Raw genomic sequence first — 16924 nt, forward strand, 5'->3', positions numbered from 1 at the left:
TACGTTTTAGTAAGAAAAAATTATTCAAAATGAATAATATAATACAAATGATCAAAACATAAATAATGTATATGTCCACAAAGTTATATCATGGTTTAGTTTTTATATAAATAGACAGAGTTGATTCTTTTCGTTATCTTGATAATATAGATAAATGTTCTATAAATTTTTCAATATGTCGTTGTGACGTGCTTACTTTTATTTACGTTTTGATAAAAGTTGACTTTTTATATAAATTGACGCGGTTTACTCTTTTCGTTATTTTAATGATATGGTTGAATGCTTTACGAACCTGGGGTATTTTATAATCCTTTTAGACTAATAACTTTTGTGCATTTGTATCGTTTCCCACTGTTATTATGTTTGTTTGGTTTGAGATGCTTGTTTTTTATTGTTAGGTTTGATGCTCTTAAATTAGTGAGAATGTTAAGAAATTTCATAATAATTTGATTACACCTTCTTTACAGGTTGTTTCATACAAAAAAAAAATGTTTTTCAAATTAACTATAACTAGGATTTAACCATGCGTGCGTTGTGGCGCGCTCCGCTAAAGAAAATCGTTCTATAAAGGTAACTTTCTTAGATATATAATAACAAATGTCATAAAAAGTTTCAATAAATCGAGTATAAACTCTCTTAAAATATCAAAGACCCTTGCATAATGTTGACATGAGGACTTTCGTATCTGTTGCAACAGCCCTCGTTCCTACAATGAGAGTGATGCCATGCATATGAGTAGCCATTGATACGAACCTATTTTATGTGAGCAATGTCGCTGATACGAACATTTATATGCAACACGATTGACGAAAGCATAATGAACAACCTCCAGCATGCTAGCAAGCATACCGTCGCTAACGCGCCTAACACATAAACGAAAAAAAACGATGTTACTAAGCCACTTAGTTGAAACACTATTTCAAAAAGAATAATTAGCCAAATCTACAATACCAAACACCTAAGCAAAACGTCTACTGTTTAGCAGATAATACACATTGCTATGCCCAAGTTTGATCTCATCTTCTTTGGTTGGTGCCATCTTGGGGATGATCGGGGTGTGGATGGTTCTTTGCCTAAAAGAAATAACACTACCGAAAGCCCTACAACTTTTTTTTCTATATAAAACCTGACATCTAGCATTATGTGATGCAAACTCTTTAGCAAGGTTTTATTACCCAAATGATTTGACCCATGTTTATTTTTTAGTTAAATAGTTTACCTTAACGCATTTGAATCTGTCATCAAGATTCAAGAATGCTTACCTGCGAGGCTGCGAGAAGATCACAATTTATTCTCCTTTGAACCTTGCAATTGAATATCGTGCCTTTGTCAATAATTTTACTGGAGAAAAAAAACAACCAAATGAACTTGTAAACCAACGAATTTCCAGTATATATAGTATATATGACTGCATTAATGGAAAAAATGACATTCACCCCTAGTTTGTCTTCACATTCCTTTTTGGCATCAAATTAGTTACACCATACACTTCCATATTGTTAAGTAGTAAGTAATATAGTGATTAATAGGGATAAAATCATGTCATCGACAGAGAAAACTGGAGGCAGTTGCATACCAAATAAAGTGTTTGTAATCGGCCCAACCCAGCCAATTTTGCCGGATATTGTAAACCATTGTTAGTTTACATGTAAACCAATGTTATATGCGTGTCTGTGTCTTAAAAGGAATTCTTAAAGACATTATGGTAATTTAAAATAGATTATCATTTATATATAATCTACTCTATGATCATTCAAAAATTAACATTCATAAAATACATGTATCGGTAAACTCCTTTAATATAAATCAATTGAAACAGTCACATCTTTTCGCTTTATCCACAAACATTAATACACTTTTTTAAATTACGTACTTTGAAGTTTTAATACATCTTTACCCTCTCAATATTCATCAACATCAACAATATTTAGTAATACAAAGTAAATATCTTACGTTTGAAGCTGCAGAAAAGTTGTTGAGCATGTATCTTAAACACTAAAATAATAAACTTTTAATACACTCATGTCAATACATAGACATATAGACACCTAAATTCTTATAAATTAAACAACCACGGGAATTTAGGATTGACGGAATACTTACAGAAGCGCAATTTAGGATCGAGAGAGATGAGGCCTGGCATTTTAGTTAGTATAGGCTGCAAAAAGACCATTAACGTTCGTAAATCAATCAAATAATCAAAGGGACAACAACTATTCTTCAATTAACATTACATGAGTTCACACTTCCTACATGTCAAAACGAAAATAACATTCGTATCAAAGTAATATACAATAATAAAAATCAATCAAAATAGAGCGGTTACGGTCTGCACTACCTATCTAAGCGTCCCATCATTTGTCCGGATGAACCAGAGCTACTCTGTTGACCGAGTCGCCTTCTACAATCATCAACACCCACTGCCGCAATCATTATTAATCATCGTATGTTCGTGACCAACCTGTCCAACGAACCACCGTCACTCCTCCTTCTATTATGACAGTTGAAGGGAGGTTGTCTCTGCCGCCGGTGACCATCATCCTAGAGCTATCACAAAGGGGTAGCCATCATTGTTCGTCATCAATCATATATTAGTTATCGACAACCGATGAATGGATGTAAAATGTAATCGGTGACACTTCTCTCTCATCTCTCTTTGAATCTTTTTAAGGCTCAAGGGTATGGTGACGGGATGAAGACGAGGACGGGATGGAGACCGGGGGGCGGGATGGGAGGACGGAGAGGACGATGAAGGGGGCCCACCTGTTTGCTCCGTCGCAAACGGCACAACTCGGACGATGGGGACGGGACGGAGGGGGCGGCGTGGGAGGACGGGCGGCGCCGGGGCTGAGGACGGACCATACCGTCCAGCCTAAGAGAGGAAGAAGAGAAAATGGTGATAGAACAAATGTTGGTGGTATTGCTTTGGCGGTTGGGTTTTGACAGTGTGAAGATGGAGTTTGGCATTTACACGTAGCAACAGAACATACGTGGCAAGACCTAAAAACAATGTACAACTCACTAAACAGATGTACTGCAAAGAGTTGCACAAAAAACAAATTATGCAGCATGTACAAACACCCAATGCCAAAACTTGTTGCTAATTAATAATATTAAAATTTCCTTCTTAATATATAAACAAACTGGAACATGCTATCTAGCTTCTAGCACTTGAATTGTAGCTCACAGTTGTATTTTGTTTTCTTTGCAACCAATTTGGCCCATTATTAGTTTTCGTTAATTCTGATTTTTTGATTCTATTCATTGGTTGTTTTGTAGATTGAAAAGTTGAACTTAGTTATCAAGGAGCTCGTTAAGGAAAAAGATGAAGAAAAAGAAAGGTTCATGAAGAGGTATGGTCCCAAAAACCTTGCGCAGGTACATTGGGCCATACCACAACTTCACCACAATAAACCTTCTTTAAGAGAACCATGCGCGGCTGCGCACCGATTCTAAAGAAGAAAACTTAAAAGAAAGCAATCTTCAACATTCGCGCGCTGAGATAAAACTTATAGCATATCCTTGCGTGAGCTCATGCAACGGAATAGTTAGGTTGGGAGCAAAACCCCAAAAACATCTCCGCGCAATTACAACCCAGACTTGAACAGAAAGTGATCTTTCTGTTACAACAGAATTAACATGAGGCAAAGGCATAGAGGCCTACAGCTGTAAACCTGCTAGAAGGCCCCATCATGCACAACCATTCGGTTATAACTGAATGATGACGTGGCATCATCCTAAACGCTCATCAAGGTCACGATGATGGCACTAAATTGGAGAAGGATCCACACACACCCACTTTCCATGTGGCATATCCCCAACCGCTGATCATGCCCACGATCCGTGTGCATGAACGTCACGTTAGCGATTAACGGAGAAAAAGATAACTGCTTACGGAATATACTTTCCGTTATTTCCTCTGTCAACAAACTTTCCCGCCAAAATCCGGTTATAAATAAGACAATTTAGGTACACTCTCCCAAGTTACTCTCACTTCACTTTCACTACTACTACTTCTTCATTGAGATCTGTACTTATTCTCACGCTAGAGGCTTGTCACAGAGAGAACCCCCATTCTCCCTGTGGCGAGTCTAACGGCTGTTCGTTTTGCAAATATCGTTCGGAGAAGAAACTCGGTCAAACCCCGAATCAAACGAGAGGATTCACCCTTTTATGCAGGACTAAACCCTTGGTCCGATTGATTTCGGTCCTTCGAACCAGTTTTCTTCATTGGCGCCCACCAATTCTTCAATTTCTATTCTCATTTTCTCATTCTGATTCAATACTCTTCAATCTCTGTTTTCCATGGTAGAGAATTTGTCAAGTCACCCATCAAGTCCTCGATCCGAAAACAAGGGTAATCCAACCCAGGTTACTCATATCGACGGAATCATGGGAAAAACAGCTAGCAGCAGAAATTGTCATGAAGCAAAAAGCTCTGTTGCCTCAGAAATGCAATCTGGAGCTCGAAATCATCCAGATCTACTTTCGGAGGAAACTCCAGAATATTGGTTCACCAAATTCCAGAACACCATAAGTGAAATTTTTGCACCAAATTCCAGATCTGAGCCTTTCCATAATAGATCTAATGATCAGGAGTCTCAGGAAGAATACGTGTTTAAGAGAGAATCCGGTACTACAGCGTTGGACCCACAATCAGCACGTCACTGGGACATCCAACTTAGTAACAAAGGATATCTGGAGCCATTCAGATATATAAAACAAAATATGGAGGATAACAACCACCAGGAAACCAGTATGCAACAACATATATGATACAAGGAGGCCCTTCACGAAGACCACACAAACGGAGCCTCAATCAGCACTGGCGAGAACAACAAGTAGTCTTCCCTGTCGTTCCAGGAGGTCCTCAAGAAGAACACCCGGTAACCATAACCGGTATCTTCGGTCATTATCGCACTGATTACATGTTTATCGATCTGGGTAGTTCCATGGATGTAATTTACGAGCAATGCTTTAAACAATTAGACCCAGACGACAAGGCGCGCTTGAAACCAATCGATTTTCCTCTAAATGGTTTCTTCAATGAAGCCGTCTTTCCGTTAGGTCAAATTGCCTTCACTGTAACACTCTCAGATGGCGAGCATTCGCGCACTGTCACAGTCAATTTTGTGGTTATGCCAGCAACATCACGCCACGACGTGCTACTGGGAAGACGATCACAGAGGGAATTCAGTATGATTACCTCCATACCACACGCCGCTTGTGGTTTTCCAATGGGAACCAGGGTAGCAATTCTTTATTCTAGCAATGAGGTGATGTATGTAGACGATGAGCCACCAGTAAAAGTTGCCAAACCATCACCAACAAATGAACCAGAAAAGTGGGTCCTCAACAAGGAATACCCTGAGCAAACCATTTTGTTAGGACACGCCATCTCACCAGCAATCCGCACAAAATTAAAGGAACTCCTATCTAACAACATGGAAATCTTCGCCTGGTCCCCGACGGACATGACCGGAGTACCAAGAGAGATAACACAGTACTGCTTAAATATTCGTCCTTCCGTAGAACCAGACGCACAAGGAAAGCGTAGTCTTAGTGCATAAAAGGCTTGCGCAATGAACAAACAAGTAGCCGAATTACTTCAAGCTGGGATTCTACGCGAAGTACAATATCAAACTTGTGTAGCCAACCCAGTAATGGTGCAGAAGCACAACGGCGGGTGGCGCATGTGTGTCGATTTCAAAGATCTCAACAAAGCCTGCCCGAAAGACTATTACGCCCTCCCAGAAATAGACAAGAAAGTAGATTCCTTAGCATCCTTCCACTGGAAGTGTTTCTTAGATTGCTATAAAGGATATCATCAAGTGCAAATGAAGGAGGAAGAGGAGGATAAAACGGCCATCCGCACAGACAAAGGTATTTTTTGCTACACAAAAATGCCTTTCGGCCTCTACAACGCGGGAGCCACCTATCAACGTCTGATGGATAGAGTCCTCGGAGACGATATTGGCGTAACAGTAGAAGTTTACATGGACGGTCTCATTATCATGAGCCGAGAGGAAGAATCTACGCTTACAAACATTCAGCGCACCTTTGACTCCATGCGCAGAGTTAACCTAAAACCGAACCCAATAAAATGTTCATTCGGAATGGAAGAAGGTAAGTTCCTAGGATTTATCGTAACCAAAGACGGTTTCAAGGTTAACCCAGAGAAAGTGGAAGCCATTCAAATGATGCCGTCACCAGCATCCATTAAAGAGATGCAACGTCTCGCCGGTTGGTTAGCAGCACTCAATAGATTTCTGGCAAATCACGCTGCCAAGTCATATCCATTCATCAGTACGTTACGCAATTGTGTTAAAAAGAGCTAGTTCCAATGGACCCAAGAAGCTAAAAAAGCTTTCCAACAAATGAAAGAATGTCCGATTCAGCTACCAACCTTAACAGCTCTGCGGAAAGATGAACCATTAATCCTATATTTTTCCGCAGCAGAAGTAGCAGTCGGCGCAATACTAATGGTCGAAAGGGACGGAGTTCAAACTTCGATTTAGTACATCAGCAAAATGCTAACTGGTCCAGAAACACGCTATTCTATCATGAAGAAGCTTGTCCTTGCATTAGTTCACGCGTCACACAGGTACATTGGACCATACCACAACTTCACCACAATAAACCTTCTTTAAGAGAACCCTGCGCGGTCGCGCACCAGTTTTAAAGAAGAAAACTTAAAAGAAAGCAATCTTCAACACCCGCGTGCCAAGATAAAACTAATAACATATCCTTGCGCGAGCTCACGCAATGGAATAGTTAAGTTGGGAGCAAAACACCAAAAACATCTCCGCACAATTACAACCCAGACTTGAACAGAAAGTGATCTTTCTGTTACGACATAATTAACATGAGGCAAAGGCATAGAGGCCTACAGCTGTAAACCTTCTAGAAGGCCCCATCGTGCACAACCATTCGGTTATAACTGAATGATGATGTGGCATCATCCTAAACGCTCATCAAGGTCACGATGATGGCACTAAATTGGAGAAGGATCACACACACCCACTTTCCACGTGGCATCTCCCCAACCGCTGATCAAGCCAACGATTCGTGTGCATGAACGTCACGTTAGCGATTAACAACGAAAAAGATAACTGCTTACGGAAAGTACTTTCCGTTATTTCCTCCATCAACAAACTTTCCCGCCCAAATCCGGTTATAAATAAGTCAATTCAAGTACAATCTCCCAAGTTACTCTAACTTCACTTTCACTACTACTTCTTCTTCATTGAGATCTGTACTTATTCTCACGTCGGTGGGTGGTCACGGAGAGAACCCCCATTCTCCCCGTGGTGAGTCTAACGGCTGTTCGTTTTGCAGATATCGTTCGGAGAAGAAACTCAGTCAAACCCTGAATCAAACGAGAGGATTCACCCTTTTATGCAGGACTAAACCCCCGGTCCGATTGATTCCGGTCCTTCAAACCAGTGTTTCTTCAGTTCAATGGAATTATTGCGGGGTTGTTGGCTGACAAAGAAAAAGATAAGGTGGATAAAGATGCATTGCTTGATAGGATGTCACAAATTGAAGCTATGTTAACAGCTACAGTTGGAAGATAGGCTATAAACACTTGGATTTGAATGTTTAGATGTTTATCTTATTAGGATAATTTTAGTTAGTTTATATTTTAGATGCTATTTTTTATATGCTTTTGAAAACAAGATGTTTTATATAATTATGGGATTCTATTAGACTTTTTTATATTATTTGTAGTTTTATTGATATGTAATTTTGATAAAAATAGCAGGGAGAAAAGAAATCTGAATTAAAAACCAGTATTCCAGTAATCAGTATGGAAGCAAATAAATGGTAGCAAATGGTTGCAATTGTGTAAAAAATGGTGGCTAAATGGTGGCAATATCATGGCTAAATGGTATTAAAACTCGCAAATTGTGTGAAAAATGTTGGCTAAATGGTGGCAATATCGGTGCTAAATGGTGGCATATAGGTGGCTAAATGGTATTAAAATGTGCAAAAACCGATGGCTAAATGGTAGCATTATCGGTGGCTAAATGGTATTAAAACGTACAAAAACCTATGGTTAAATGGTGGCAAATCAGTGGCTAAATGGTATGAAAACGCGTCACAACTCGGTGGCAAACAAGGCGGAGCTTAGCAAACATGAAGCGGTGGTAAATAATTTTGACTAATTTTGTGGTGGTAAAATAAGGTAGCAAAATAAAGAATGGTGGCAATTTGGGGGCATCAGGGCAATTGACACGGGTGTTTTTGTCACCGTATTTTCGGTGACAAACTAGTGACAATAAGGAAATTGCTACCATTTTGTAACCAAAATTTACATGACAAAAACCATGTTTTCTAGTAGTGCCGTTGTACCGGTATTGGCATTCTCCGAATCATCGTTATTAGTTTTTATGATTTCGACCGTTAAAACGGTATTGGCATTATCCGAATCAGCATCGTTATTAGTTTTTATGATTTTCGACCGTTAAAAAGTACCGGTATTGGCATTATCCGAATCAGCATCATTATTAGTTTTTATGATTTTTGACCGTTAAAAAACATGTGTAGATAGATGTATATTTTTCAGTTGTTATACTGTTGATATCGTACATGTGTTGTAACAAACAAAAACAATACCGAGCAATTGCGTGTCACAGCGCGTTTACCAATCCCACTAGTTTATATTTATATTCAGACTTTAAAGTCAACAATGATTTATATTTTATTTATATATTTCTATTAGTTAAGTAAGTAATTATGTCTTGAATGGCATATAGAATATTTTGATGATAGTGCGACACCATGATCGAGACATTTGATATCCGCCAAAACATGGTGTCAATTGTGAGAGACCATATTCTTTTGCTTTCTAGCACTAATTAAGTAAGCAATCTGTCGAACATTGAAGTGCAGAGACCATATTTTGTAGCTTTCTACCACTACACCCTCTTCTTATTGGATGCTACAACTCGTAAACACATCATTAATAAGCTAACCCTACTTTCGACAAGGATATATGCATATATGCCCACAAGATATAGATACATAGCTTCTTATCTTATTATCAATCAAATCATTTTTTTTATATTTTTTCATACGACTAATCATTGATAATCACATTCTGTGATTACAAATCATATTATTTGTCAGGTTCTCTCTCTAGACGATTTATATGTCTCTTTTTTATTTTTTATTTATTTTTTATTTTTTGGGAACTAAAAGTACATTTTAGATTACATCGAGATAGTTAGTAAACGGTCAACAAGCTACGCCGTTATCCCATTTTAAATAGCAAAACTAAGTCTTTTAAAAACTACGTCAATAGATTTCGGGGTCATAACATTACTATGCATGACCCTTTGAACTCGACTAAGTAGGTCCACGGCCTCTGACGCCAGAAAACCAAAAATATCAAAAGCAAACGGGATACTAATATTAATTTTATTTATATAGTTAAGGACAAATTAGGTCATTTAAATATTAATTTTCTAATAAACTAGACATGAGACAACATAATAAAAATCAGCTAGAGTTTTTTTTTATTTTTTTTTTGTTACTTTATTTTTGTCACCTATATCTCCATCGATGTGCACTAGTCATCAAGCTTTTACAATTTTTTTCTTTCGAAGGTCAACCTTTTTTTATTTATTTTATCGTCATCATGAATAATCATCTCTCAACAATTTATGATATAGGGTTGAATTTTTGTTTCATATATGTGATTTACGATGATATTGGATGTGAAGATTGTTTTTGGATAATGTTTTCAAACATAATTGATGAAATGTAACATAAATTAACATAATTGATGAGATGTAACATAAATTGTTAGACTATTTGTAGTAGTCAAGTCTCATGGAGTCCCTCATTACAGGTTATGTGACACGTGTAAGAAATGATGGTTATATAACATGTGTGTAGTGGATGGAACCCCATAATCATTTAGCAATCGTTACTCAATTATTAAATTTTCAATCTCTAATTTTTTTATTATACAAATATAAATCTAATTTCAAACTTGTCAAGTTAAATTAAAACAGAAGTTAGACGGGCAACAAGCTGCGCTGCCACCCATTCTGAATAAAAAGAAATAACACTTCATTAATTAAAAAACATTACAATAAAATATATTAAATACTACTCGTCTTCCTCGTCGTCGTCACCTCCGTCTACATCACCTCCTTCATCCAAACCTCCGTCTTCATAGGCTCCATCTTCGAAATTTTCTTCACTGCCTTCCTTCTCGGAATCCTCTTCGTCGTCGTCATCGTGTTGAATTGGGCGAATCGCCCAAGCATGCTCGACCAAATCCACCTTTAATGCGTTATGTGCTTCATTGGAACACAAGAGTTGATCGTTTAAGATTCTCTCATCCATTGTTGTTTGCGTTCGTACGTCAACATCATCCGGAATATATTGCTTCATCTTCATCTTCTAAAATCATGTTATACAATATGATACAAGCGAACATAACCATTCTAATCTTTTCTTTATCCCATATACGACAAGGATTTATCTAAAAATGTCATCGTTGTTGAAGAACCCCAAAACACCTCTCGATGCCCTTTTGCGAAGACTCTTGCAGTTTCTTAAAATATTGTCTTAATATCAAGCGTTTCAGTAAACGTTTTTTACAATATTTGTATACTCCAGTAATATACCATCGGTAGCGTACCTGAAATGTAATCCTCTAGCAATGGTGATAGCTCGAAAGTATTTATGTCGTTCAAATACCTGGCGGCACCAACGAAGCCTGACCAAACCCAAAGGTCGTTTGAGGCAACCGCTTGTAAAACCAATGTTGGTCCTTTCTGGTCACCACGTGTATGTTGACCTCGCCATGAGGTTGGACAATTATACCACCACCATTGACGACAGTCTAAACTATCAATCATGTTGGGTAATCCATGTTTTTCTAAACGTACTTCGTAAATATGTTGAAGGTCCTTCCAAGTCGGGTTTTTCAAGTAACGTTTTCCGTATAATTGGCATATGCCTAAAACATAATATATATATATATATATATATATAATAAGGGTATCCAAATTTTTAAAATTATATATATAAACGTATGTAAATAAGTAAATATATCGTAGCATAAGTGTTCCAAGGTATCACGTCTTGTTTTCTCTGCCATATTCAAATACTCGTCGTTTATGTCATACTTGTTTCCGTAGGCGAGTACACGTAACGCGGAAGTACACTTCTGAATAGAGGTGAATCCTATATATCCTCTTGCGTCCATTTTTGTTTAAAGTAGTCATACTTATGCTCCAAATCTTCGTTAATGCGAAAAAATAACCTTTTGCTCATCCGAAATCGACAGCTAAAAATGCGAGGGTCGTGAATCGGTGTACGACCGAAATAATTGTTCATTAGACGAGTGTTTGCGGCTTCACGATCTCGCACTACATATTCCCTCCTCAAGATAGGGCATGGGGGAGAACGATTAAATGTTGCATGGCGTTAACCGCGAGGGCACACGCACTCGTAACTGCTTCTTCCTCCTTTACGGCTTCGTCATGAGAAAAAAAAAATCTCTGGTATAGATCGATGGACGAATCTTCTGACGGAGGCGAAGGCATTTTGATAAGTTCTGCTCTACGACGCCCCTTAATGTCGGAAACCACCCTGGACCGCCACCATAGTTGGTAAGTTCCGCTCACTTCGTAGTTTATGTTTAAGGTTTCGTTGTCTCGGTTTCGGTTTAACCTCGACTTAAATCTTTGCATGAGAACGGATCTTACGTGAAACTGTTGTTAAATTGTATGTGCATGATTATATGTAAGAGTAGATTGTACGTGAATATGTATACGCATAAAATCGTTTTTGGGGGTATGGGTACAGTTACACGTATGAATAGGTTGTATGTGGATGGGTATGAACATGAAATCGTCTTCGATCTTAGATGATATGTGTTTTTACTTGTGGAACCAGTCCATGACTGTGAGTATATGAATATGTGTATGAGTATAATCATATGCGTGTATGCCGGTACGTGAGAGATGTTCGGTCTGTGAATGGAAATCATGGTTACGTGATATGATTATTCGCTATATGATGGAGGTACGATTCACTATTGGGTCGATGTATGGTGTGTGGTTATGATTATTGCATGTTTTCGAATATATAGGCACGATAATACGCATGATCAAGTGTGAGTTTTGATATGGTAACTATGATGTGCGTTTATATAGGATGTGGTTATATATGAAGCTTGTGCTTGACAATGTTTATAAGATTATATGTATTGGAATGATCGTATAAGTGTATGTTTATATGTGAGGGATGCCTGACCTAGGAACATACGGACTATACTTATGAACATCTTATGAGCCAAGATTATGATAAGTATTATTACATACACAGTAGAAGCCATGGATACGAGAAGTGTATAATTTCTATATGTGTGTTTAGTAGATAAAAGATGGAGGTGCGAGCCACTGTTTATGCGTTATATGTGTTGTAGTTAAGGTCATGCATGATAAAAACATATGAAAGATGTACACAGGTCTGATTTCATGGTGTTGTGTACTTTTGTGCATGTAATATATGTAGACATGTAGGTGGTTGTTCAATAGAAATATATGTATGGGTTAGTATTACATGTGATATATATATATATATATATATATGAGGAGGAGTTGGGTAGAAAGTGGGTTTTTCCTAGAAAGTCTAGGAAGCAATAAGAATGTGACACGTCGCATGGAGGGATTTTAACTAAAAGGGCACTTGTGTAATTTGACATTTTATTTTATTTTTGGAATTTTATCTCTCATTAACTAACAATGCCTATAATTATGAAAACTGTTTCTCCAAGACTTTTTGTATTTCGCAACCTTCTCCTTCTTCGTCTTCGTCATCATCAAACACTTCTCCATCTCCACCATCTCCGAGTTCATCATCACCATTCAAATATTGTTTGTATCATCTCCGTTTTCTTGACGATGTGTTTTAACAGCAAGCAAATTAATACAGTTGTGTCTTAGCAGCAAGCAGATTCATATAGTTGTGTTTTAGTATTCAGATTCATACAGTTGTGTTTTAACAGCAAGCAGATTCATACAGTTGTGTTTTAGCATTCAGATTCATACAGTTGTGTTTTAACAGCAATCAGATTCATACAGTTGTGTTTTAACAGCAATCAGATTCATACAGTTGTGTTTTAATAGCAAGCAGATTCATACAGTTGTGTTTTAGCATTCAGATTCATACAGTTGTGTTTTAACAGCAAGCAGATTCATACAGTTGTGTTTTAGCATTCAGATTCATACAATTGTGTTTTAACAGCAAACAGATTCATACTGTTGTGTTTTAACAGCAAGCAGATTCATACAGTTGTGTTTTAACAGCAAGCAGATTCATACAGTTGTGTTTTAGCATTCAGATTCATACAGTTGTGTTTTAACAGCATTCAGATTCATACAGTTGTGTTTTAGCATTCAGATTCATACAGTTGTGTTTTAACAGCAAGCAGATTCATACGCTGTGTTTTACCATCCATGCTGGTAATGCTAGAGGATTTCTTGACGTTGTGTTTTAACAGCAAGCAGATTAGCGAGTAGATTAATACAATGTGTTTTCTTGATGTGTTTCTTCATGAAGGATAGATGAAGAGAGAGAGAGAGAAAGGGAGAGAGAGAGAGAAAGAGAAAAAAAATCGCATGAAATGTGGGGTGGTTATGGAATGACAATTATTTCCATATTTAAAACAAGCTAAATGACATATCTACCCCTGATTAATTAAATAATCCTATTTTTAAGAAACACATATTACCAAAATGCCACCAAGATACCCATTGGATGGCCCAGATCGCTTCCTAGACTTTCTAGGAAAAACACACTTTCCGTAGGATCCCCACTCATATATATATATATATATATATATATATATATATATATATATATATTAATTAATGCATTCCTGGATACGAGGTAGCTATATGATGGACTATACGAGATGGGTGTGTTTATGTGAATAAAGTATAGGATTATGTGACATGGGTAAAAATTCGTGTGTATATGTGAATGATCTTGCATGAGAATGATAGTATAAGAAGAAAGTTCGAATAGTATGTGAATATAAGTGAGTATGTGATATGTGAAGATGTGAGTACGTGATGTGAATGTATGTAAATATGGAATGTATATGAATTTGCTAGTCAGTATATAAAGTGTCAATGTTAGAAATAGGATGACTTAGTTATGTTATATCTAGTTGTCCCACGAATCCGAAATTGAGATGACGACAAGAAACTACGCAACAACCTCTTGATTTGAGAATTGACAATGAAATAAAAATTTCTCCAGGGCTTGCTGTCACACCCTGACTTTTTGCGGAAGCGTGATTATTGGTGTGATTTTCTTAATACCATAGCATTCAATCATAACAACGCTATATGATAAAACCATAAGATGTTCATCCATGAATTAAGTTGAAAATAACATAACATACTTGTCTGAAACATCGACACCAAATTCAAGTTTACAAACCACAACATGTTTTAATGAGTTCACAAAGACTCGACAAAAGATCTTAAACAAACCCGAGCTTAGGACCATGTATCTCGTCCAGGAGTAAGATACATCTCCTAAACCCTAGAGACTTGGATGACATCTTTTATTTATGACGCAGCTTGAACATGCAAACACCTGTCAGATCCACTTAGTTCCCTGAAATACATGTAATTTGAAAACATCAACAAAAGTTGAGCGAGTTCATGTATTTGTGTATGAATAAACCTTTAAAGTAAGTCTGTACGTATGTATGTCCCTGGTATGCAGCAATAAGGAAAAACAGATCACCAATGGTTTGCAAGGCCAATGGTATGTGTGAAATGCTGCAGGAAAACTCAAACCTAGCGGAATTTCGCCACGGCATTAGTATGTGGACATAGTCACCACATGGGCCACCCTGGTCCTCATGGGTGTGGGCTCGCTACACCCAAATAGATCTATCACTCATGTCCCTCGGTCCTACGACGAGGATTAATGGCCTTAAGTGTTGTACCCACCTTTCGTATGATCAAGCAGTAACCCTCCTTAGCTAATCATACCATGTATAAAACGTTTGTAAACAATTGTAACATGTATTTCACCCCCGAAGTTATAAAACTGAAAACAGTTAAAAGAAAAGGGGGACATGAACTCACAGTTTTGCGTCTTCAGTACTCGTAACCCAAATCTCCTCAGCAAACACGACTCCCTACAATATAGTATGTCTATTAGACGAATGGGTCGTGCCTTGCCTTAGTATTTACGTTTTTGAGTTACGTTTCTTTTACGTCTCCAATATTATTCCAAGTTATAATTTCTTGTTAAAATAATGATTATTTTAACTTTAAATTATATTTTTTATTTTTGGAATAATTGTTTAAACAATATTTTGTAATAATACTTCTCAAGTATTTATTTTCATATTTCCTTCCCAAGGATGAGGGTATCTCATACATGTATATTTGCATTCTTGTATTTGTAGCTCCAAAATAATATATTTTCAAGTCTCACTTTAGAAAATGTATTTAACTTATTTTGTCCAAAAATAATGTATTTCAAGAAAATATATATTTTTCTCCGAAATCATATATCTTCTAAATATTCTAAGAAAATATATTTTAACTTCCAAAAACAATATATTTTCTTCTTGTCGAAAATATGATATACTTTGGTAATATTTACAAAAATCATATTTTCACTTCTTGCCTCCAAAATAATATTTACCAAAAATATATTTATAATGGTATTTTCTGGAATATTTTGTAAGTCACGTTCTTGCGTTCGGTTTCACCATATTAAGTGCGTAACTTATATATATTTATTCCTTGTGATTTTTGGTGTTATTTTGGATTGTAAATTCTTGGTATTTTGTTAAGTTATATTACTTTAAATCCTAAAATAATATAACTAATACACAAAGTATATAAATAATTACACACAACGTGTCTTATATATATATATATATATATATATATATATATATATATATATATATATATATATATATATATATATATATATATATATATATATTTCAAATACATATTTAGTTATTTTCATCTACAAAAACCAACCTCCAATGCTTGTATTTTTGTAACAAAATCTATGGCAAAGTTTATATTGAAAACCATAGTTAAAACTCACTTGTAAATATTTGTTTTGAAAATATTTTTCTAAGTGTTTGTATTTTTAGAAAATTTCGCCATAGTTTCCTCTAAAAATAGAGGTGTCCATGCTATTTAAGTATATCATTTCCTTTTCAAAAATCATCATAAGCAATCAACAATCAATCTACACTTACCATGTGCTAAAACAAAGCTATCTACATAATGATCATGAACTTGAGTTTTCATAAAAACTTGTAGTAACTTGGTAGTGTGTTTAGTAGACTTAGTTACCCTTTAAAGTGTGTTTATTTCTTTAAAAATCTCATTCTTAAAGGATTTAGGTGTTTACAACTTACTAGATGATTTTTCCAAAAATCCTTCTTTTGAATTTTTCTTGTAAACTGTAACACCCCAAAATAATTAATAGTTAAAATACCAAGTATTAAATGGAAAGAAGTTAGTAAATTGACATTAGACTAATACATATAACTTGAGGGGCTGATTTAGCAAAAAGGGAAAAATTGTTATTAATAAAACAAAACAAATCAAAAACACACACACATATGAACGTGTGGGTGTGTGCGCGACCAGAGGAAAGAAACAGGGACCAAACCCTAGTTCTTGATCAATTCCACCAAATTCAGCCACTAAATCAAACAATCCTGAATGCATGAAGCTGAATTAGAGCCTATAACATCATTCTTCACAAGGTATGTTGAAAATTTGGTGTATGCATATGTATTGAGTTCTTGATGAAATCTAAGATGCTCAATTAGGGTAAATTCTATTGAAATTGTGATAAGAACACTGAAATTTACATGATTCTAAACAAATTTGAT

General features: G+C 36.3%; 1 long non-coding RNA gene across 1 annotated transcript; it reads right to left on the reverse strand.

Annotated features, from left to right (window-relative positions):
* Nucleotides 1-547: 547 nt before the first annotated feature.
* LOC110883135 lies at nucleotides 548-2893 on the reverse strand. The gene is made up of 4 exons (XR_004869844.1): nucleotides 2339-2893; nucleotides 2104-2158; nucleotides 1263-1341; nucleotides 548-863 (listed from the first exon to the last, which is right to left on the reverse strand). It is a non-coding gene; the product is annotated as an uncharacterized LOC110883135 (long non-coding RNA).
* Nucleotides 2894-16924: the final 14031 nt, after the last annotated feature.

The sequence above is a fragment of the Helianthus annuus genome, chromosome 10 (genome assembly GCF_002127325.2).
Source record: "Helianthus annuus cultivar XRQ/B chromosome 10, HanXRQr2.0-SUNRISE, whole genome shotgun sequence".
In the NCBI taxonomy this organism is placed as follows: Eukaryota; Viridiplantae; Streptophyta; class Magnoliopsida; order Asterales; family Asteraceae; genus Helianthus; species Helianthus annuus.